This window comes from Schistocerca nitens, chromosome 5 (genome assembly GCF_023898315.1).
Source record: "Schistocerca nitens isolate TAMUIC-IGC-003100 chromosome 5, iqSchNite1.1, whole genome shotgun sequence".
Taxonomy (NCBI): domain Eukaryota; kingdom Metazoa; phylum Arthropoda; class Insecta; order Orthoptera; family Acrididae; genus Schistocerca; species Schistocerca nitens.
In genome coordinates this window covers 461,349,400-461,372,321 of record NC_064618.1, presented here as the reverse complement: position 1 = coordinate 461,372,321, position 22,922 = coordinate 461,349,400, and the positions used below count along the sequence as shown (strand labels likewise).

Genomic DNA, 22,922 nt, shown 5'->3' with positions numbered 1-22,922 from the left:
GTAACTTTCTGTCAGTTGGGCTGCTGAAAACGCTAACCTTCAGGTCTTGACAAGTACATGCCCTAACAGGCAAGAATATACCACCTCCGTTTCCTGATACAGTTCACCTGGCCAGATATGCCATTTAGCAGCTATACCAGGTGGTTATAATTAAAGTACAGTTACTCACAGAGATTCACTGGGGGCTGTAATTATCGTAGGATAGGGAGACTTGGTAGATATGTTAATGCGGTAGTGTGGAAAAAAAAATTACTACCAATTTTCATCACCAGGTAAAAATAATGTTATGTACACTGTTTCTATCACAGTATGACAGCCACACTGTCATTTGAGAAGCCACAACATGAGTGAACAGCAGGGTTATCAAGAAGAGAGAGCTTGCACTGTTAGTGAAACCGTTTTATGTTAACGGCAGCTATTACAGTGCTGTATTGAGAGAGTATCGCCGACTGAAAAGTCTGAGGAGTCACAAAATGTCATTAAATGGATTAAAGAAGAGGATAATGAAATTCGAAAACGCGGGTGAGCTTGGTGTGGCACCTGGAAGAAGAAGGCGCCCTATGCCGGTGGAAGCTATCGACGAGGTGGCTGTTGCTGTAACTGACCCTGTAGCACACGTCCAGGTAGTACTAGTGCTCCCGCGGCGTCACGAGATTTGTCCGTTCTTTGGCCAGCAGTACAGAAAGTCTTGCGGTCAGTTTTACACTAGTACTCGTACAAGATCCAGGTGGTGCAACAACAGAAAACTCATGATCTGCAGCAATATTCTGAATTTGCTCTTCGGTCTCTGTTACAGATCAAAGTCGATGACATGTGGCCTGACAAAATTCTATGGAGTGACATGGCCACATTTTAACGCTGCAGGACGCAATGAATACACAGAACTACCGAATTTGGGGTACTGTTAAACCATGTGTTGTGTACTCGCCATTTGTGATTGTGTGGTGTGTATTCACAAGCACTTTTACTCTCGGTCCGTTCTTCTTTAAAGAGAGTAAACCCAGAAGGGCTGCCATGCATGTTGTGAGGTCTACGAGGTGCGACAATAAAGTAATGAGACTGATTTTCTTTGCAAGATGTGGCAACCCTGCAGGGTTGCGTAGGCACAATAATTTGACCTTGGTCTATAAGCTGCTTCTAGTCCATGCGGCACATCGATGCAACTGCTCAGTCGTGAGTTGTGCTGTAATAAGTTAACACATGTTTGCGTCTCTCGTCACGGAAGTGGAACCGCATAATATTGCACAACGATATGCCATTTCTTTTTGCGTTAAATTGGGTGAAAACGCGACAACTTACGGTAAGCTTCAGAGGCTTTTGGTTCAAATGGCTCTGAGCACTATGGGACTTAACTTCTGAGGTCATCAGTCCACTAGAACCTAGAATTACTTAAACCTAACTAACCTTAGGACAGCACACACACCCATGCCTGAGGCAGTATTCGAACCTGCGACCGTAGCGGTCGCGCGGTTCCAGACTGTAGCGCCTAGAACCGCTCGGCCACACCGGCCGGCTAAGGCTTTTGGAGAAGAGGTTATGTCCAGAGCTCAAGTTTTTCGTTGGCATAAAATGTTTAGTGAATGCAGAATGAATGTTGAAGATGAAGACCGCAGTGGACGACCATCAACCCTACGGATGGATGTCAGCTCGGCCAGGGTGCGTGAACTCGTGCAATCTGCCTCCTGGACGAACAGTTAACCAATATTACGACAAAGAAATTTTAGAAAGACTTCGTAAAAAAGTTCTTCATGTCCGTGCCAACATTGCTCATAACTGGATTTTGCGCCACGATAATGCGCCATCCCATACTGCTCTATCAGTACAGCAATTTTTAACCTCAAAACAAATTTCAGTACTACCACAGCCACCTTATTCACCAGATGTCGCTCCGTGCGACTTTTTTCTATTTCCAAGAGTCAAAACGGCCGTCAAGGGACACCATTTTCAAACAACACAAGATGTCCAAAAAGTTGTGACGAGGGTCTTGGGGGATATTTCAGAAGATGAGATCCAGAAGTGTTACCATCAATGGCAGAAGCGCTGGAAAAAGTGTGTGCAATCAGAAGGGAACTACTTTGAAGGAGACAACACAAAACTTGACTAAAACAATAAGTACTATTTTTTTCGCATCAGTCTCATTACTTTACTGTCGCACCTCCTACACGTTATCGAGATATTCTTGTACAGCATGTGATTCCTGCTTTGGCAGAGCGCAACTGAGTAGAAATCACCGTTTTCATGTCGCTCGCCCAGTGAAAGATCTGCTTAATGCAACCTTTCACGAACGTGTTTTCTCCAGAGGTTTTCCAATTGGATGGCCTGGAAGATCACCTGACGTGATTCCACGTGACTTTTGACTCTGGATATATCTACAAGAACGCGTTTACCAGGCACTCGTTCAGTGCCTGCCTCATCTTGAAGGCCAGTATACAGGAACACGTTGCTCAGAGTCCACTGGAACTGCTGCGAGCAGCAGCAGCTGACCACGTCGTTTAATGCATGTAACCAGTACTCATATTGAAGAAATTCTGTTAGCGGCAGTTAATAATAAAATCAACGTTATGCCTTGCTTATTTGTTTGACCTTTTCTGCCCATGTCCCGTTTCTAAACCACTGCATATGGCAACATACCTATACGCCTTTCCTGCAAATGTGCACCTGGTGGCCATAATTGGAAATATTTTCTCCAGCGTAAATCGGTTCCGCATTAGCATATTAGAATACCTACCAAGTTTCGTTGCCATGCGATGATTACAGCCCACACCGCATGAGCACGAGTGGCAGCAATTTATTTATTAGGTTGGTTCGTAAGTTCTTAGCGTTTAATTTTTATTTTTTAATTTTTTTACATGTTGGTATTATGGTTGCTATGGTTTTATATATCGATTGTCGTTTTTTATTTGTATTTCATTGTTACTAGTTGAATTTACATATTTTCATTATATCATTTGGAGATAGCGAGTGGAGCTGTGAACGCTAGATAATGGAGTGGCAAGTGAAGAAATCGTAGCATTTACGACATATTCTTCTGTTCGAACTCAACAGAGGGGTGGTAGCAGCAGAGGCAGCCGAGAACATTTGCACTGTGCATGGGGATAATGACATTGGACAGCTCAACAGATCACGGCAAGAAAATGGTTTTCTCGCTTTAAGAAGGATCAATTTGACATTAAGGACCCTCCACATTCAGGAAGACGGTCGGCGTTTGATGAAGATCTCTGTACTCGAGAGCTGCCAAGTGTGATCATTGCACGATACCATTTGCTTGCAATGGGGAAGGTTCAAAAATCAAGGTGTGGGTACCGCACGCTCCAAGCCAAAATCGTAAAAGTCAGCGGGTGGCCATATGCGTTTCTTTGTTTCCTCGTCGTCAATTGGCTCGTGAATAACACCAACCATTCCTATCGTCTGTCATTACTGGTGACGAGAAATGGTGTCTTTACGCTAGCAAAAGGACAATGAAGAAGCAGGAACTCCACGTACAAAGACTTGCACGCATCCACAAAAGGTAATGTTATGCATCTGGTGGGACAGCGACGGTGTGGTGTACTATGAATTTCTTCCCCAGGGTGTAACCATCACTGCCAACAGTTATTGTCAACAATCGACGAGTCTTACAGACACACTCCAAGATGAACGACCAGGAAGGCTACGTGAAGTGATGCTACTGCACCATAACGCCAGTCCGCATTCTGCTAGACTGACAAATTACACTGTACAGGAGTTGGGTTGGGAAATCATTCCGCACCCAACTTATCCACCTGATCTCGCGCCCTAAGGTTTTCACCTTTTCCATTCTCCATCAAACAAGCTAAAAGGAACCTCTTTCCGGATGAAAATGCGTTCCGAACGTGGCTCGACGAGTTCTTCGCCTCAAAACTACGCATTTTTACAGTCGCGGAATCGAGAAGTTACCTCAGTGTCGCCAGACTGTTGTAAATAGTGAAGGAGAATAAATTATTGATGACTAAAGTCTCTGTTATGTGTATCTGTTGTGTTTATTAAACTTATGGGAGAACGCTACGAACTTATGCAAATGGTTCAAATGGCTCTGAGCACAATGGGATTTAACTTCTAAGGTCATCAGTCCCCTAGAACTTAGAACTAATTAAACCTAACTAACCTAAGGACATCACACACATCTATGCCCGAGGCAGGATTCGAACCTGCGACCGTAGCGGTCGCGCGGTTCCAGACTGAAGCGCCTATAACCGCTCGGCCACCCCGGCCGGCGAACTTATGCACCAACGCAATACAAGCACATGGTACTTGCCAGTGTCCGTTAGTTGTTACTTGCGACTAATCACAGTGTAACGGCTACGGTGGTAAATTACACCAGGAACATTTTAACGTTGCTAGAGTGCGGAGGGATACAAGATGCGAATTCGTAAAACATGTTTCAAATCTGTGACAAATCACACGTAAAAATCCCAGTTACTGAAAGAAACATTAATAGAGTTCACTACTATGGGAAAGTACATTGTAGCCCAACTCTAGCTCTGTCTCTCGCCAGTTTTCAGCAGACCACGGGCAGGCTACGGTCAGCTCGGAAGCCGAGCCTGGCGGCGGCGGTTGGTCGGGTCAGCGCCTCGCCGCGCCCCGGCTCGCCGCGGTGTCAGGTGTCGGCCAAATAGCAGCCGGCCGGCCCTGACACGCGCTGGGAGATAGCCATCTAGCGACAGCTGCGTGCCGGCGCCGTGATCGCGCGGCACCGATTGAGCGATAAAGGCCCCGCTCGGCGGCGCTCAGTAGTAGTTTGCCGGCCGCCGGGCTACCATCAGCGATCGCCGGCGTCAGCACCGCCGGTAACGTTCTCCGGCTGAAAGGCGGGAACCCGGCATTAGGCGAGGCTGCCGACAGCCCGAGCAGCTGGGCCGCAGAGACTCCTCCAGCAGCGCAGCGAACGCTTCTTTCCCGCAGTCGTAGGATGTCAACGCGTAACAGCAAACGCATTAAATTTTGAATCTGCGACTGCATGAGAAGTAGTCTATGGGGCCCAAAGCAGAGCCTTGCGGGACACAAGCTTCGATGGCATCGCTGACAAGAACTAAACGATATTATTTACTTATACAGGGTGAAAAGTATTTAAAGCGACAAACTCTGGGAGATTGTAGGGGACATCAAAACAAACATTTTTCCCTAATACCATTTTTTCCTATGAGGAGTATTTAAACCGGTAGTGGAAGATTTCTCTCTTAGCAAACTAATTAAACCAACAAACACTTTTCCATTTTTTTATGACCAAGAGGCAACACATTAACACAACGCAATTTCAATACAGTAGATTTTCAAAAATGCCTCCATTGACACGTAAACAAAGGTTACACCGTCGGATCATGTTCTGTCTGACACGGGCAAAAACCCCAGGAGTATCCTGAAATGTTCCTGCTGCTGCTACTATCCGGGCAAGCAGATCCTCTTCTGATGCAACAGGAGTTGCCAATCCTCGTTTCTGGGAACCGTCGGTCCAGGAATCGACGACTGAAATGTGCCGGCGTCCCGTTATGTTGGAACCACATCCGTTGTCTTATAGGGAGCGGGACGTTTTCCAGCAATTCTAGAAATGCTCTGGCGAGAAAATTGTAATAGTGTCTGCCATTTAATGGTCTAGGTAGCAGATATGGCCCAGTTAAACAGTCCCCAAGAACACCGACCCACACGTTAACGAAGAACCGCACTTGATGAGCACTAGTAACTGTGCCATTTGGGTTATCCTCACTCCAAACATGCGAATTGTGCATGTGGAAGACTCCATCACGCCCGAACTTTGCTTCATCGGTAAACAACACAGAGGATGGAAATGTAGGATGCATTTGCCACTGTTCCAGGTACCACTGGGAAAACTGTGCTCTGGGTAGATAACCAACTGGTTCCAGGTTGTGGACACACTGTAAGTGAAATGGACGTAACAACTGCTGTCGAAGGACTGTTCTTACATTCGTCTGATTCGTCCCCGTGTTACGTGCAATCACACGAGTGCTGATTGAAGGACCCCGCTCCACATGCTGTAAGACAGCTTCCTCAAATCGCAGCGTTCTTACCGTGCGACGGCGTCGCTGTCCAGGTAATCTGCTTAATGACCCGGTCTCACGCAGACGTTGGTACACAGCAGCAAAGGTTGTATGATCCATTAGGATATTGCTGTTGATAAACCCGCTGTGCAGCTCGACCGTTGTGGTGCGCTACGTAGTACGCACCAACCACATCAGTGTACTCACTCCAGGTGTATCGCTCCATTAGTAAACAGAGACAATGCACTATGTCACTGGTGGACAGCAGTTGCCTACTACTGAAGAGCGCAATACGGCCTCCACAGGTTTAAATAATCGTCATAGGAAAAAATGACATTAGGGAAAAATATTTGTTTTGATGTCCCCTACAACCTCCCAGAGCTTGTCGTTTTAAATACTTTTCACCCTGTATATTTGGTGTCTGGTTCAAATGGCTCTGAGCACTGTAGAACTTAACATCTGAGGTCATCAGTCCGCTAGACTTAGAACTACTTAAACCTAACTAACCTAAGGACATCACACACATCCAAGCCCGAGGCAGGATTCGAACCTGCGACCGTAGCAGCAGCGCGGTTACGGACTGAAGCGCCTGGAACCGCTCGGCCACCACGGCCGGCTATTTCGTGTCTAATGATCCCTTCAGCACACGCACATTAAGCACGAACAATTACGGGTATCGACGAAATGCCTTGAGTAATGAGGCTAATGAACAGGAGCACTACATCAGAAATGTGTGGTACAAGGCGAAAATTTGGGTCTGACGGGAGGCGTGGTAGGGTAGTCTGTGCGTTTACGGCGACTACGGTGTCCGGATGGCGTAGTAGTCAGCGCATCTAGCAGCAGGAGACCAAAGTTCGAAGCCTGATCCGGCACAAATTTTCAACTCGCCCCACTGATCTAATTCACTGCCCACTGGCAGCTAGTGTCTTTAATTCCTTTGTATCTGAAATATTATTTAGAAAAAAAGCACTCCGTCGTCAGGCCGCGAGTGGCCTACCGGGACCATCCGACCGCCGTGTCATCCTTAGCGGAGGATGCGGAGAGGAGGGGCGTGGGGTCAGCACACCGCTCTCCCGGTCGTTATGATGGTATTCTTGACCGAAGCCGCTACTATTCGGTCGAGTAGCTCCTCAATTGGCATCACGAGGCTGAGTGCACCCCGAAAAATGGCAACAGCGCATGGCGGTCTGGACGGTCACCCATCCAAGTGCCGACCACGCCCGACAGCGCTTAACTTCGGTGATCCCACGGGAACCGGTGTATCCACTGCGGCAAGGCCGTTGCTTCTTAAATATTATTTACTTAAAATAATCCTCAGAGATCATCATATCAGAATCAATGACACAGTCCTTTCCTGGAAAAACAGCATGCAGACATTGGCATGAAATTCGCCAAGAGCCTGACATTTAAAAATTGCGTCATTGACGTTTTCAATAAAGGATCCGGCGTCGTTTTTAGACTTCATCGCGTGGAAGAAGGAAAATGGGCAAACTTCTAATCAAAAATGAGAATTTTCAAAATGATCCTCCCCAGAAATTACATATGGTTGTGAGATGTGGTCCGTGGCCTGTGGCACTAACATCACTAACGCTCAGCGAATCCAGAACTTCCCTGGATGCTAGCCAGTACCAACCAAACAGAGAGCTATCCACAAACTTAACGTTGACAAAATCCCTCAGGTCATTCAGACAGCGCCGGCCGTTGTGACCGAGCGGTTCTAGGCACTTCAGTCCGGAACCGCGCTGCTGCTACGGTCGCAGGTCCGAATCCTGCCTCGGACATGGATGTGTGTGATGTCCTTAGGTTAGTTAGGTTTAAGTAGTTCTAAGTCTAGGGGACTGATGACCTCAGATGTTAAGTCCCATAGTGCTTAGAGCCATATGAACCATTATTCAGACAAAGCCAAAGAACTTTTCAACATAATACTGTTATCGCCCTGTACCCTCATCCGAAACATAGAAATCAATCCACCTGACCCCAGAACAAACCCTCCCAAAATGAAGACAACTAGAATCTTTCATAGTCCATAAATCACGCATGCAACTACTGATCAAGTAGCACTCATGATCCTATCAACGTCATTTTCGTAACCCTAGTTATTAGATAGAAAGTATGGAGCTATGTACATGTGATCCTTCGAGACAAACCGGTCTCCCAGGCCCATCAAACAAGCGGTACGGTACGGTTCTGTGACTCTCAACGCCAGCAGCTACATTTTAAATTTCAAGCAAGTCATCGACTTTACTCGGTGTACACGTGTGCAAACAGACATTCAAGTACACTAGCTTTTCTTGACTAGGACCTACCGTCCTGAAATTAAATTTAAAAAAGACTTCAGTCCCTCGCTTCTGGCCAAGGTTTTAGTGAGATTTCCCTCGGTTGCAAGGCAGATGTTGAAAGTGGAATCCCCTCTCAGGTATTTCCAATATTCGGATTCCTTCGGCCCCACTACCAACTCACCTCATATTTTTCTGAAAAGTTCCTGGTACTCCTATGGGTCGTTACTTGAGCAGCTACTCTACCTTTTGGAGTATGCAATGAAAAGTGCTAAACACTAGAAACAAAACCTTCTTCAGAATCACACATTGAGACAGACACACACACACACACACACACACACACACACACAGAGAGAGAGAGAGAGAGAGAGATACATATATACAGCAAACACACAATACACGTATGTACATACTGTGGCGATAAAAATCACGAAAATCCGCAGTAGAATGTGACATCAGTCCGTATCCAGTGCAAATGCGAATTGCGGCATTCTTCTCCTCTGTGTTACCACAGATTGCATGTAACTAAATGTCTTCATGTGTACTGGAGTAGCAGGTCGTGTGAGGGACGTATTTGGGTTTTGTCACACAGAGCAAAACAAAGAATTTCTTAAAATGTTTTCACGCCTTGTGTTTTCAAATGATGTTATCAGAAGCAGCACACAATCGCAGCCATTGATTCGAGACCGGGATGCGCCTGCTGCCGTCAGCACTTTGTTAGTCACAGGACTTGGTGCCACAGCCTTACCAATCGGAACGAAGTCTTTCGCGACGGCACTTACATATGAAACTTTCTCGATTTTCTTGTCACGTCAATTCTGGATAAAATCTCAAGCTTTCGACGATATCCTCCATCGTCATCGTCAGGAGCAACTGACTGTCTTCACTGCTGCTGTGGTAGCCTTTTACAGCCCGTGGACGGCTTCTGATTGGTCGGCTTGTGATTGGGCGGCGATTACGTACTGCTGTCGCAGACGGTGTCAATGTGTGCACCGGTGGCGCCACCGCTTCCGTTTGAACGTAAACCTTGGAAGGAACGTCTCTGCTGCTTCTCTGCATCAAGCGTCCGTTTGCATGCACAGCTCAGATGGTATCCGCTATCGCGGTTAAAATTCTTTTGGCTCATTGTTATTTCAACAGCCTCCTTAATAACAGAATCCCAGTACGTGGAGGCATGGGGCAGAATTTTTGTTTCATCGAGCAATATTTTATGTTTGCTCATGAGGCTGTGCTCCGCAATTGCCGATTTCTACAGTTCTCTATTTTTAATATGGCGTTGGTGTTCTGCACAGCGGTCGGAAACGGTACGAATTATCTGACCTATATAATTGCCTCCACACTCACAGGGGATATTATAAACTCCAGGGACCCTGAGGCCGAGATTGTCCTTAATCGGGCGCATCATCTCCTTAATTTTTTTAGGAGGACGAAAAGTCGGTCTTATACCCCGTCTACGCAGGACTCTTCCTATTTTGCTGGAAACAGCGTCACAAAAAGGAAGAACTGCAATCGGTGTTTCATCCTGTGAGTGTGCAGCATTTTCACGTTTCCCTTTTTGGAGAACGTTGTACCATAGCCATTCTTTCGGAACACGTACTTCAGATGGTTAAACTCGGACCTTAAGTGGTCCTCGTCAGAAACAGTTTTTGCTCTATATATCAGCGTGTTCAAAACGGTTCTCTTCTGAGACTCTGAGACAGTCAGTTGCTCCTGACGATGACGAAGGAGGATATCGTCGAAAGCTTGAGATTTTATCCCGAATTGATGCGGCAAGAAAACCGAGAAAGTTTCATATAGCATTACCAATCTGCCGTCCGCGCCTGAGTTCCCTTACTGGGACTTAGTAACAGAGTGCTATCAGCCGTCCTAATCCTGTCAGGGAGCATCGGATCAACCTGGTCTAATCCCACTCACAGCTGTCTTCACACGCAGCCGCGGTGGTCATATGCGGAGGCAAGAGGCCATCGCAGGCGCTGCTGCCGACGGAGCAATAGCGCGCCACCGACGTCGTGACCACGACCTGCAGAGGCCACCGACTGTCCACGGGCATGGTGTCAGCATTGCTGGGGTACCTACACATAATCCAATCACCAGGGTGGAAGCCACCGCCAGCAGTCAGCGCCGGCTCAGAGCAGCTGAGTGAGGCGTGTTTTGGTTAACCGTGCCATGACAAAACGTGTACCGAGACTGAACAAAAGCATTCTTTATTGTCAGCACTGTTTCCATTGGGCCGTCCAGCCCATCACCACTACCAATCACCCACCTGGATGCAACTGCACTCTTCAGAGTGGTGTCAGAGGATCCGCCCTCGGCACAGCCAACACTGGAGAGCGTGGCATCCCCACACCAATGTATCTGAGCCACACCCTGTGACATCGTCATCTGGGGTGAGTGAGACTATTTTGTTCATCTGTGGTGACAATCCTGCCGTCGAGGATCAAGGGGCGTGATAACAGTATGGTTACTTTTGTAAAACCAGGGTCACCAGTTGTCTTATCACCTTTTAAGGAGACTTCTAGAGATGAGTCGTACGTACTTGTGTGTTGTACACAGTCCAAGCTGCTTGGGCATTCTGCCTCTTTTATCAAGTCTGAAGCAGTTTTTTTTACTTTATTAGTAATCGTTTGAAGCTCATAGCTAGACAGGTGGTTCATGATTCGGGAAAAGAAGAAGGTAGTTGATGGATTATTAGTTCTGTGTTGTATTGGATTATTAATTCGTGAAAATGAGTAACGGTGTTACAGTGGTAAAATAAGACACAAGGTGGCACCAGTGAAGAGGAGGTACAGTTATTGGTGAAGAAGGTAGCTCAACTACGGGCACACAAAGTGGTTTCAGATAATATACTATCGGAGAAAAGTGAGTAACTAGAGGTAGTAAAGTCACAGGATCTAGGGGTGGATCTGGCTGTGACTAACGTTGTTCCCCTTTTCTGGTAGGTTGTCTGGGGATTTGTTAGCGTTTGTGGATGATCTCAGGTAATCGGCAGACACCCAGAGTTGGTCACATAAGCGATTATTACAGACAGAAGGGATACGTTTAATGGAAGAAGCCAAATCGTTTGCGCAGTGCACAGAGCTGCTGCACAATGCAGAGATTATTTGATGAACTCAGGCAAGGATTATAACAAAGGTACTGCACAGTTTTCCGTTAATAGTCGAGTATGGTTTCCAAAAGGAATAACGAAGCAGCTGAAGATTTCACCGATAGGATTAGGAAACTGACTGTACATAATTATGAGGTAGTGCTACAAGATGCTGAGCAGTGTATACATGATCCTTTGCTGAGATGTTTAGCACCAGAGATGTCTAAGAGGGTGTGCACTGGGTTGTCTAAAGATCTCCGAGCAGCGGTTAGATTAGCATTAGAGTATGAAGAAACTGAAGTGTCGACAGATATGAGGGATCAGAGAAGTGTGTTCACGTCGAATATGAAATATTTTAATTGTGAACGCGCAGGGCGTGTGCAGAGGCAATGCTACCTGCCACAGAGGGGTAATAAGGATGACTTACACGTCCGATGATTTAATTAAAATAGTATCAACGGCAGTGATATAGAGGTAATAGGAGAGGTCTCAGCGTAAGAAGTACCCATTAAACTTAAGAGCCGTCGAAATGACTTCCCAATAAAGATAAATGCAGTAAAAACGAATACGAAGCCGATTGTGCCTTAGTGAGTGTTGCAGATGATAGGGAATATAATAAAACACAGGAGTGCATGTGTCAGTGCCCTCAAGAGAGTTAGTAGGTAGGAGGGGAGTTGGAACCCATACGTTACAAGTAGTGGACAGTGACGTTCGACCATTGGTATTTGCAAATATTGCACGACCATTTACGCAATTGCTGAAGAAGAGTGTCAAGTTTTTGTATGGTCAGAAGAATGTCAGGGACTGTCTGTCGAATTAAATAAGGTGTTAACAGTGAATTCAGTGTTGGTCTTTCCAGACTTTCAGAAGTAGTTAATATTGTCTTGTGATGCACAGAACCACGCCTTGTGTGTGTTTTGAACCAAGAGATCGGCAGCCAAAAAAATTCTGTTGCCTTTGCATCAAGACATTTGAATAGGGTGGCGTAGAATTATTCTATAAGAGAGAGAAATCCTTTTTTTTTCGTGTACAGAGTAACATACATCTAGCATTACCTACGCAGAAGGAAGTTCAAGGTAGTGATGGACCATGTTGCTTCCAAGTAGTTACAAGGTCTGAGGGAACCATCTAGTAGAATGATGAGATGGACATTAAAACTCAGTGAATCTGAGTAGGAAATAATCCACAAACCAGGGAAGGAGCTTGGCAATATGGACGAGTTAAGAAATAAAATAGAAGTAGCACAACCACTGGATCAGGATCTTGTGGAATGGCAAACAACACAAAACGTTGACAAGGAGTGTAAAAAGTATAGCAGACAACAGCAGTTTAGCATGTATGAGGAATTGTTGTGTTGAGAAACGAAATTAGGACCATTGGTGGTTGTGCCAGCAGAGTTGAAGCAAGAAGTACCTCGTGAAATGCATGATCACATCTTATCAGGCTATGGAGGATGCAGGGTGACGACTTGGAGAGTCGAGGAGAAGTATTGGTAGAAGGGAAGAGCGACAGAAGGCTGTCAGTATGTCAGAAATTACGTGGAATATGCACAGTGAGTAGATTTGAATCAGGAACAGATACTATTGCAGACATTGCGAGAAGCTATGGAACTGTTTATTTTGATTGTGTTGGTAGACTGGACGTGTTACGATCATTCAAACGAAGACCAGCACGTAATCGTTTTGCGCTGACCGTAATAGACCATTTTCCTCGTTTCTCGAGATGGTGCAGATGCTGGACCAGCTGGCAGTCACAGTCGCCCAAGCGTTAGTTAACAGGGGAACTGAACTTTGAGGTGCCGAAGACAGTAATTATGCATCAGTGCATAGACTTCATACAGATCTGATGAAAGAGCTGTATTTTTTATTAAAAGTGAAAAAGTTAAGAACAACTCCACTTCATCTGGAAGCTAACGAAGGACACAAAGAGTTCATCAGATAATTTGGAAGATGCTTAGTTAATATGTGAATGCACACCATTCAAATTGAAACACGCATTTATCCTTCACAGTACGTGCGTACAACTCCAAACTGCGCACTAGCACAGGGTCACCACTTATGATGTATGCGTAGAAGATGCCATTACCATTCGACATGATTAGGACAGAAACGAATCAGGAATGGAGAGTTCGTCACATAATTTGCAAGAACGGTAAGTCAAGTGTGGAGAAAGGTCCAGCAGGCAAATACTAAGGCATTGGATAAGCAAGAAGGAGCAGTAAAGAGAGTGGAAATGTTATCCCTTTATAACTTATGCCAATAGGTCCATGCATGCCAAAGGGAAAAAATAAGAAGTTGGCAACGGAATATCAGGGCCTGCACTAAGTAGTGAAACTACAACACCAGTAAATGTAAAGATGCAGCTGCTGGCAAGGTCAACAACTGCGTGTGCTAGCCGTCTCTGACCATTAAAGGATGCATCTAAAGCAATTCCATGGGGGGAGGGATGGGAATGAAAGTGAGGGAAGAGGCAAAGAAGAAGAAGCAGAAGCATGAGCAACAAATCGAAGGTAACTTCACACTCAGTACTCATAGAGGGTGAAGTGGCAGGTGATATGTATAGTGTTTTGTGGTTTTTGGATATTTTTTCTTTTGTGTATAGCGTAGGTCATTAACGTTCTTTTACATAAGTTTGTATGTCTGTGTTAGGGTAGGATTTATTATTAATATGTTAGGACGTGCTGCTTGGAGACAGCAGGCGTCTGAGGAGGGGGGCGGGGGGGGGGGATAGATGATAATAGTCCCTGGCTTCATCAGATTGCCGTATGATGAAGGGATGACCGGAAACGATCAGGATGTGGGGAATATGTTGGTTATGCAGATGATGGAAAGAAAAGACAGAGAGAATGGTGTGTAGATGGCGTCAAAATGCAGGTTCCATGGAATTTAAGCAAGGCACATAAATCAAGTAGAATTGTGGAGTCTGAGCTAAACAAATGAGTTCGGACTGAGACGCGAAAGCGTACAGTCGGTCTTTAGGCAGCTAGGAAGTGAAACGACTTAGGAAATTTCGCGTTGTGTGGTATAGCGGGACTAGTCTATGAGCGGTGAACTCTAACTTTTCGCGTACATAACTTGTACTTCGCGAGATCGAACCTTGTCAAATGAATATGCGCTCGATTGTAACAGTAACTCTAAATACGACCACTCTCGCTCTTAGTTTGCTCACTGAATAAACATTATTCTAACCAAATCGCCACTGTGTGGCCTACATCATTTATGGGTCGTTAATCTAGTTCTCGATATTATTATTACTGTTATTATATGTTATGTTAACTTTGTATTTCTCAAACTTGCCATCAGCCAGACAATTTAACCAAAGGGTCACAAGTGTCTAATTTAGGATGTGTATTGCTACACGTGCGGTTCAACCCCTAGACGAGTTTGAGCCAAGACATTTCTACGAAGAGAAACCGCATGTTAGCCCGAATATCTTTGGGACGTTAGCTCGCACACTCAGCAGTCTACACACACCGCCGTGGTGACCATGTGCAGATGCGAGGAGCCATCCCAGATTCCGACGCCGATGGAGCGCTTACGCACCTCTGACGTCATTACTGTGGCCTACAATGCCCACCGACTGTCCACGGGCCTGTTGTCAGCATTGCTGGGTGCCTACACAGCAATCTCTCACCAGGGTGGAAACCGCCGCTCCTGTCAGTGCCAGCGACGGTCGAAAAATGGTTCAAATGGTTCTGAGCACTATGGGACTTAACTTCTGAGGTCATCAGTCCCCTAGAACATAGAACTACTTAATCCTAACTAACCTAAGGACATCACACACATCCATGCCCGAGGCAGGATTCGAACCTGCGACCGTAGCGGTCGCGCGGTTCCAGACTGTAGCGCCTAGAACCGCTTGGCCACTCCGGCCAGCCAGCGACGGTCGACTGAGGTCTGTTTGCTTCACAGAGCCACGACGAAGCAGGTACCAAGACTGAATGAAAGTCTTCCTTACTGTCAGCAGTGTTTCCGCTGGTCCCTCTGGCTCATTACCACCACCATCCCCCCCTCCTCACCCCAGCCCCCCTACCCCCACCCCCCACCCCCAGTGCAACTACACTCTTCATTGACCCAGTCAATGCAAGCCGGAAATATTTAGCTCCAATATTGGCGACTTACAGCTTACTGAAAACTTCCTAAGTTGCACGAAATGAGCAGTTGTTCTTTCAAAGACAGCTTGGACAGAAAGTCTGTCCTCTCCTAATACCGAATATAGTCAGGATGACCTAGGACAATGAAAACTGCCGAGTTCGAAGTCTGCTGTCAAAATGACCCAGTATAAATGAAACCTACTGAGTTCAGAATTTCACAACCGAATGATCAAGTTTCCGCTTTCTGTGGCTCCTCACTTGAGCTTGGAGCAGTGTGTCCGAGCCTCCCCCATGACCAATTGGTGGGCAGAACAATAATATTTACGCTCCCACCGGCGTGTATAGCAAAGAAGAGCGAACCAAACTCATCCCCCCACCTCGGACAAAAAGTGTACCTTCAAACCATCCCTCCGGCTCGACTTACCGGTACCAGATTTACTCTCTCACAAGAACTTAGCCAAATACCAAACATGTATTACTGAGTGCTTATCTGAACTGACTAGTCTGGAGATGCTATTAGCCCTGAAATCTCTGCTGCCTGCTTTCCTCCCTTTCCGGCTTGACCCATAAAGAGCATTATTTGGCATCCACTTATCCAGCCTCCATAACTGAAAGCTAAAGTCAATGTCCTACCGCTGGCCCTCTGCGTTGTCTGTGCGTTATGTCTAAGGAGAAGACGGCATGTCAGTCTAGCAGAGGACACAGCAAAGCTACACGTCCTGTTATCTACGACATACTCTTGGCTGCACATGCCGTTTCTGTTGTCTAGCAAAACACAGGCGAGTGAACAGAACTTTGGCCAGAAGGCTACTTCGCAGAACAGCAACTGCAACATTGTAATCCTAAGTGAAACATAAAGTTGTGGAATGAAATTAACTGGAGACCCATTACACCTGAACATTGTAGCCACTCATTTTGACAGACAGAGCAAAGCTGACATTAAATCAGAAATGAAAAACCGTGAACTCTAATTTAGTTTATAGAAATCTGGAATTAAAATGTGAGGAAGGGGCCCAAACCGGGCCAACGCCTCACACTTTGAAAGATTCATGGATAAAATAGGATTTGATAGGAAATTCATGAAAATTATCTTTGTATGTGTATAAAGATCGTGCATCCCAATCAAGATTAATGATAATCTTTCAGAACAGGTGCAGTTGCAGAGGGCTCTGCACCAGGGCTATCCTTTATCTGCTTATCCCTATGCAAATGCAATGTAAACACACCTCTCAGAATTATGGACTGCTTTGACCGAATACTGCATGTAATGGGCGAATATTTCAGTATGCCCAAATAGAGATGTCATCTTTCTACCTTTAAATGATGAGCAAAATTAAATTAGTGCCACTGACATAGTAAACGAATATTAAAGATGCAACTTGTCGACCATTAATCTGGATGATGAATTGGCTGGAAAGTTACTTATTGTGCTGCGAGAAGTTGGAGGTGGTTCAAATGGTTCAAATGGCTCTGAGCACTTTGGGACTTAACATCTGAGGTCATCAGTCCCCTAGAACTTAGAACTACTTAAACCTAACTATCCTAAAGACATCACACACATCCATGCCCGAGGCAGGATTCGAACCTGCGACCGTAGCGGTCGCGCGGTTCCAGACTGAAGCGCCTAGAACCGCTCGGCCACAGCGGCCGGCCAACTTCCCCAGAAATGTTTTCTGTGCACTGCCAGACCCAGCGCCTGCGCCTCATATGTCAAATTCCCTGTACACAGAATGACAGAGTGTCCACATGAAACGTCTCTGATTTTCAAATGCAAATAGGCTATACGACATAGATACTTCATACATACATCATGTAAAGTGCCTCAAAAAGTTTTGTACCACAAATTAATTTACTTTTACGTGGCCTCCTTCCATAATCTGTAAAATGTCTAGATAATACTGTATCTCAGTCCATATGCACACAAGCAAGTCTGGGGCGATGGGGGCTATTGCTTTTCTATAGATCGCCAAGCTGACTCACAGGCGAGGTATACACAATGTCTTTCATATAACCCACAGGAACAAATCCAGAGGGGTTATATCCTGACGTGCTGGCCACTTGGCTGATCCATGCTAGCTATTGTTGTGCAATCTTTCAGTCCAGAAAGTCACGAATAAGGACCAGTGCAGTGGTGCACCATCCTGTTGGAAGGCCGCATTTGATTCTGTAGTTTAAAACAATGGAAAGAATAGTGTAACTTCAGTCTGTCGATTCACTTTGTAGGAGGAGGAAAGGTGTCCAGACGAAATATTATAAAAAGAAAAAAAAAACAGAATTTATGTGACTACATTCCTGAAAGTTGATGAATCAATTAATATGCCTCTAAAACATAAAGATGCACTTCAGGTTCCTATTACTGTTTGTCTGATAAAGCAAAATGGTCCAACTATGCTGTCTTTGTTCAGCACCCACCACATATTCACCTTCTCGCTGTGCCTGGGGGTTTTCTGAACCCTAATGCGAATGTTGTCCCGATTAACCTTCCAACCTGTGTGGAAGGGTGCTTCGTCAGAGAAAGTGAGATTTTCTAGATAGTTTTGGTTTGGCCACATCTGGTCTAGCATCTCAGTAGCAAATTCGTGGCGAAACTGTAACTCGTTTCGCTTCTTTCACAATTTGAACTTTGTAGGAGTGCAGGCGAAGTAGTTTATGCAGCAACTTGCCAGCTGTTGAGTGGGGGATATTTATCCCTCGTCATGCTGGAGAACTGCCTTTGACACGATTCTTTGGAATGTCTCTCTAATCTTCTGTGCCATTACATCAGATGTAAATGTTCTGGTTGAACTTCACTATGTACGTTTCCAGTGATTAGGAACTTAAGATACCAAAGTTAATCGTCTTAACGTCTGGTGGCTGTTTTTTTAACTCTCGTTGACTATTTCTTTGGACTGCAATGGGGTGATTTCGCTCCCATATATCACACCACACACTGGGTTCTGTCTTGAGGTGTAGTCATTTCTGGTAATTATGTATCACCTGAAACAAAAGAAAAAGAACCGTTTAATGCAATCTCCACAAAAATTTTTGAGGTGTTTTATGCGGTGCCGCAAACCGCAAGTAACTTTATGTTTTAACTTTTCTTAAGCTGCATTTGGAAAACTACGAGGTTTCGTCTGAGCACATTGTATTTTCCTTAGCTCTGAATGAGAGTTTTTAATGCATAATCATACCACATCCGTCTATTGCAATGACTTGCTAGACCCAATAATGTGAACAATGTCTTACCTATACATAAAATTTTTGCTGATATAAATACGTCATAAAAACCACAGCTAAACACATTGAAGTTTCTCAACAAGTGCCAAAGAGTGTAGCACTCGTACGTCGCACGAGGCTAAGAGGATGAAATTTAGCAGGAGAATGGTTGCAGACAAAGAAATATTTTCTATACAGTAACGTATTTGGTACTTCTGTGAGACGTGCTTGGACTGCACCAGCAGTCGTGCACTGCCTGCGAAAAGACACGTAGTTGGGTTCGAGCTATTGTCTCGCATAGTTTGAAAAGAGCATAACAATGCCATTGCAGTAATAACACTGATAACGTAGCAGGAGGCAACCGCAGAGCCGTCTCCGCAAACAGAAGATACACTTAATTTAGAGACAGGATACAATAGGTCGTTTACGTTGTCACAGTCGTTTTACGTACTGAAACATATCTGGCAACGTCGCTAACATAACTTGACGGTAGAGAGAATCGTTCTGTACCGGAGACGAAAGAAAAAGAGATATAGAACACGGAAACACTGCAAATGGAAGCCGTTAATGACGCATTTACAAGATGCACATTTCGCGCGGCCTCTATTCAGTCCTCAACGCTCCAGTAATAATCTTACTCTCTGTAACGGACTCATGCATTCGCGGTAACGCGCAAGCAAATCAGCGTGATATTGAAGGCACTGCAAACCGGGTCTCAGGACATCTGTAGTTTCTGCTCCCGTAAAGGAAATGCGATTCTCGTTCAATCTCTCCACGCAGATGACCTCCTGTAGCTGCAGAGTCGGAGGTGTAGTTACACCGCACATTAATTTTTTTGCGCAACGTTTCTAAGTTTCATATAGTCACTCATACTGCGTTAGGAGAGATGGACATGTAATATAATGCCTTTAATAGTTATTATTATAACACAAAAGACCTCTTCGAAGAGGTAATAAACGGTGATAAATCAGAGCAACAGACACTAAGAGGCGACGATGCCGTTTTGATGCGAAACTGGGACTCAAATCAAATAACAGATATAGAATGGTATAATTTGAATATGACGTCGGAAATGACAGAGGTCACACTAAGTTGCTAGGAACACAATTATGATAGAAATGAAAAGCTGACGGAGATGGGTTGGGCATGTAGCCAGGTGAATTGTTGGTATATGGGTCAAGGAAGCTATTTACTGGACTCTAGGAGCCAACAAAACACTGAAGTAATGACTTAATGGCAGGTCGGTGGATCAGAAAATTTGCACTAGCAACGGAGGTGCCTTTAGGAGAAGGCTGTAATGGATGGAAAAATCTAGATGATGATGTTTGGATTGTGGGGCGCTCAACTGCGAGGTTATCAGCGCCCGTACAAATTCTCAACCTTTTCTCACTCCAATCTTGCCACGTCCATGAATGATGATGACATGATGAGAACAACACAAACACCCAGTCATCTTGATGCAGGTGAAAATCCCAGACCCCGCCGGGAATCGAACCGGGGACCCCATGCTCAGGAAGCGTGAAAGCTACCGCGAGACCCCGAGCTGCGGACGAAAAATCTAGAGTAAGCTTTATCCAGCTGCATATGTCAAATAGCTGATGAGGATGGTGAAGATGGATAGAAGAGGTACAAATTAGGAATTTAATTTATGTTTAAGTCGTAGTTAACAAAGGAAAAAAGTTAAAGTGATAAAATTTCAAATTTCTACATACTGGCCAACATGTTTCACCAGTAGGTGGCAGATCAAGTGCAACACTTACGTGGGCAACGTAAAAAGTTTTCAGCTTGAAACTGAGATCTAAATCTACGTCTACATATACTGGATTTCCTTCTTAAGAGTCATGAGGCCCAGTGTTCACGGAAAGCGTCGGTTTGTTTCCCGATGCATACAAAGTGATTTTTAAAGAGAAATTTTACGTGTCCATTTTGTAGAGTGGTGATAAATTAGTCTAGCTCGATATTCGTTTCATCGATATCCATTAACAGGTACAGTAAAACACGAAGGATAACCAATAATCCAGCAGCGATAGCACCGCCCTGGCCCGCGCTCTCTGCTACCACCATACAGCAGTGATGCTCAGTCGCTGTTGGAGTACTCGATTTTTCTTCGCATTTCACTGTCCCTGTTAATATAGATCGATAAAACAAATATTGCACTAGACTAATTTGGCACCGCTCCATCGCATGACTTTAAAAGTCATTATGTTTGTAATGGGAAACAAATTGACACTTTCTGTAGACAATCGGTGTTGCATGATAGATGTGATGAGCAGTATTATTTTGGGCTAAGTCCAGCTACACAATGCTAAAAATGCAATTGCAAACATCCCTAAGCTGTCTTATGGTGTGTGATGGAGCATGGCACCACTATCTCCTCCCTCCTTCCCAGGTCCATTCCAATGTGGTGTGAAACATCCATATGAGTTCTAGAATGAAATTTTCACTCTACAGCGGAGTGTGCGCTGATATGAAACTTCCTGGCAGATTAAAACTGTGTGCCGGACCGAGACTCGAACTCGGGACCTTTGCCTTTCGCGGGCAAGTGATCTACCAACTGAGTCGTGCTTGGGTAGCTCTGTTGGTAGAGCACATCCCCCAGGCTGCGGCTAAGCCATGTCTCCGCAATATCCTTTCTTTCAGGAGTGCTAGTTCTGCAAGGTTCGCAGGAGAGCTTCTGTAAAGTTTGGAAGGTAGAAGACGAGGTACTGGCAGAAGTAAAGCTGTGAGGACGGGGCGTGAGTCGTGCTTCGGTAGCTCAGTTGGTAGAGCACTTGCCCGTGAAAGGCAAATGTCCGGAGTTCGAGTATCGGTCCGGCACACAGTTTTAATCTGCCAGGAAGTTTCATATGAGTTCTAGTTTATCTGATTTTCACTGATCTTCGACTGGGCATGTAAAATTCTTCTTTAAATATCACTTTGCTCGTAACGGGAAACAGACTGATGCTTTCTGTCGACAATGGGCATATGAGTACTGATTACTCATATTTTTACCCCGTTCTCATGTCTCGCAGCATGTAAGGGAGGAAGTAATATGTTCCTCCACTCTTCTGGCAACGTTCGCTGTCACAATTTCAACAGTAAATCTCTTCGTTATGCACAACTCCTGCATGGACCCAGCTAGCATTGAAGTTTGTTGAACACTTACTTAACACTCACGTGCTAACTAAATGATTCTGTGACAATGTGCTCAGCTTTTCGTTGGATCTTCCTAATCTCTTCTACAGGGCAGGCAAAATAAAACTGGCTCAGAAAACATTACCAGTAATACTGACGCAGACTTGACCCTTGTTCATGAGTATCCCATAAGGTGCTGGCAATGATTGCCACTGACATCAACGCTGCGCTTTGCTCGATTTATCGAACTGCAACACACACGTAGCAGGTCTAAGAGGGATAGTAGCAGCAGCGTTTTCAGTGTTCTGTTGTAGCTCTTGTAGTATGTGGAAATTATTTGAGTATACGTGACCCTTCAATTTGCCCTGTAGATAGAAACCACAGGGAAGAGATCAGGCGATCGAGATGTCCAGAAGATTCCACTGCCCCTGCTGGTGGTCGTTTCAACGAAAACTTCATACACCCGTGACAAGGTTGTCAAGGCGGTGTGAGCAGTTGCTCTGTATTGCTGAAAATATCCATACAGTCGTTCATTTTCTGCCAGCTGATCCACAAACGAATTAAAAAGTTTTTGAACATACCAATTAGCATCAAAAGCTCTATACAATTTGAAACCATATTCGTCCCACCCGGCAACATGTTTCCAGGCATCAACAGTCCAATGTCGGTGTTGACTGGCCCATGCGAGGCGTAACGCTTTGTGTCGTGCAGTCGTCAAGGGTACACGAGTGTGCCTTTCGCTCCGAAATCCAATGTCAATGACGTTTCGTTGAATGGTTCGCACGCTGACAATTGTCGATGGCCTAGCATTGAAATCTGCAGCAATTTGTGGAAAGGCTGCAATTCTGTTACGTTGAATGATTCTCTTCAGTCGTCCTTGGTTCCGTTCTTCCAGGATCTTTTTGCGGCCGCAGCGATGTCGGAGGTTTGATGTTTTATCGGATTCCTGATATTCATGGTACACTCGTGAAATGGTCGCACTGGAAAATCCGCACATCACTGCTACCTCGGAGATATTATGTCCCATCGCTCGTGCGCCGACTATAACACCACGTTCAAACTCACTTAAATTTTGATAACCTGCCATTGTAGCATTAGTAGCCGATCTAACAACCGCGCCAGACGCTTGTTGTCTTGCATAGGCG

At 45.2% G+C, this 22,922-nt stretch overlaps 1 protein-coding gene and 1 pseudogene across 1 annotated transcript in view; one reads left to right on the top strand and one right to left on the bottom strand.

Annotated features, from left to right (window-relative positions):
• LOC126259218 (L-lactate dehydrogenase) overlaps positions 1-22,922 on the top strand; it is a 298,642-nt gene that overhangs the window by 22,060 nt on the left and 253,660 nt on the right. The gene's annotated exons all lie outside the window — the stretch shown is intronic.
• Positions 7,179-7,296, bottom strand: LOC126261455 (5S ribosomal RNA; annotated as a pseudogene).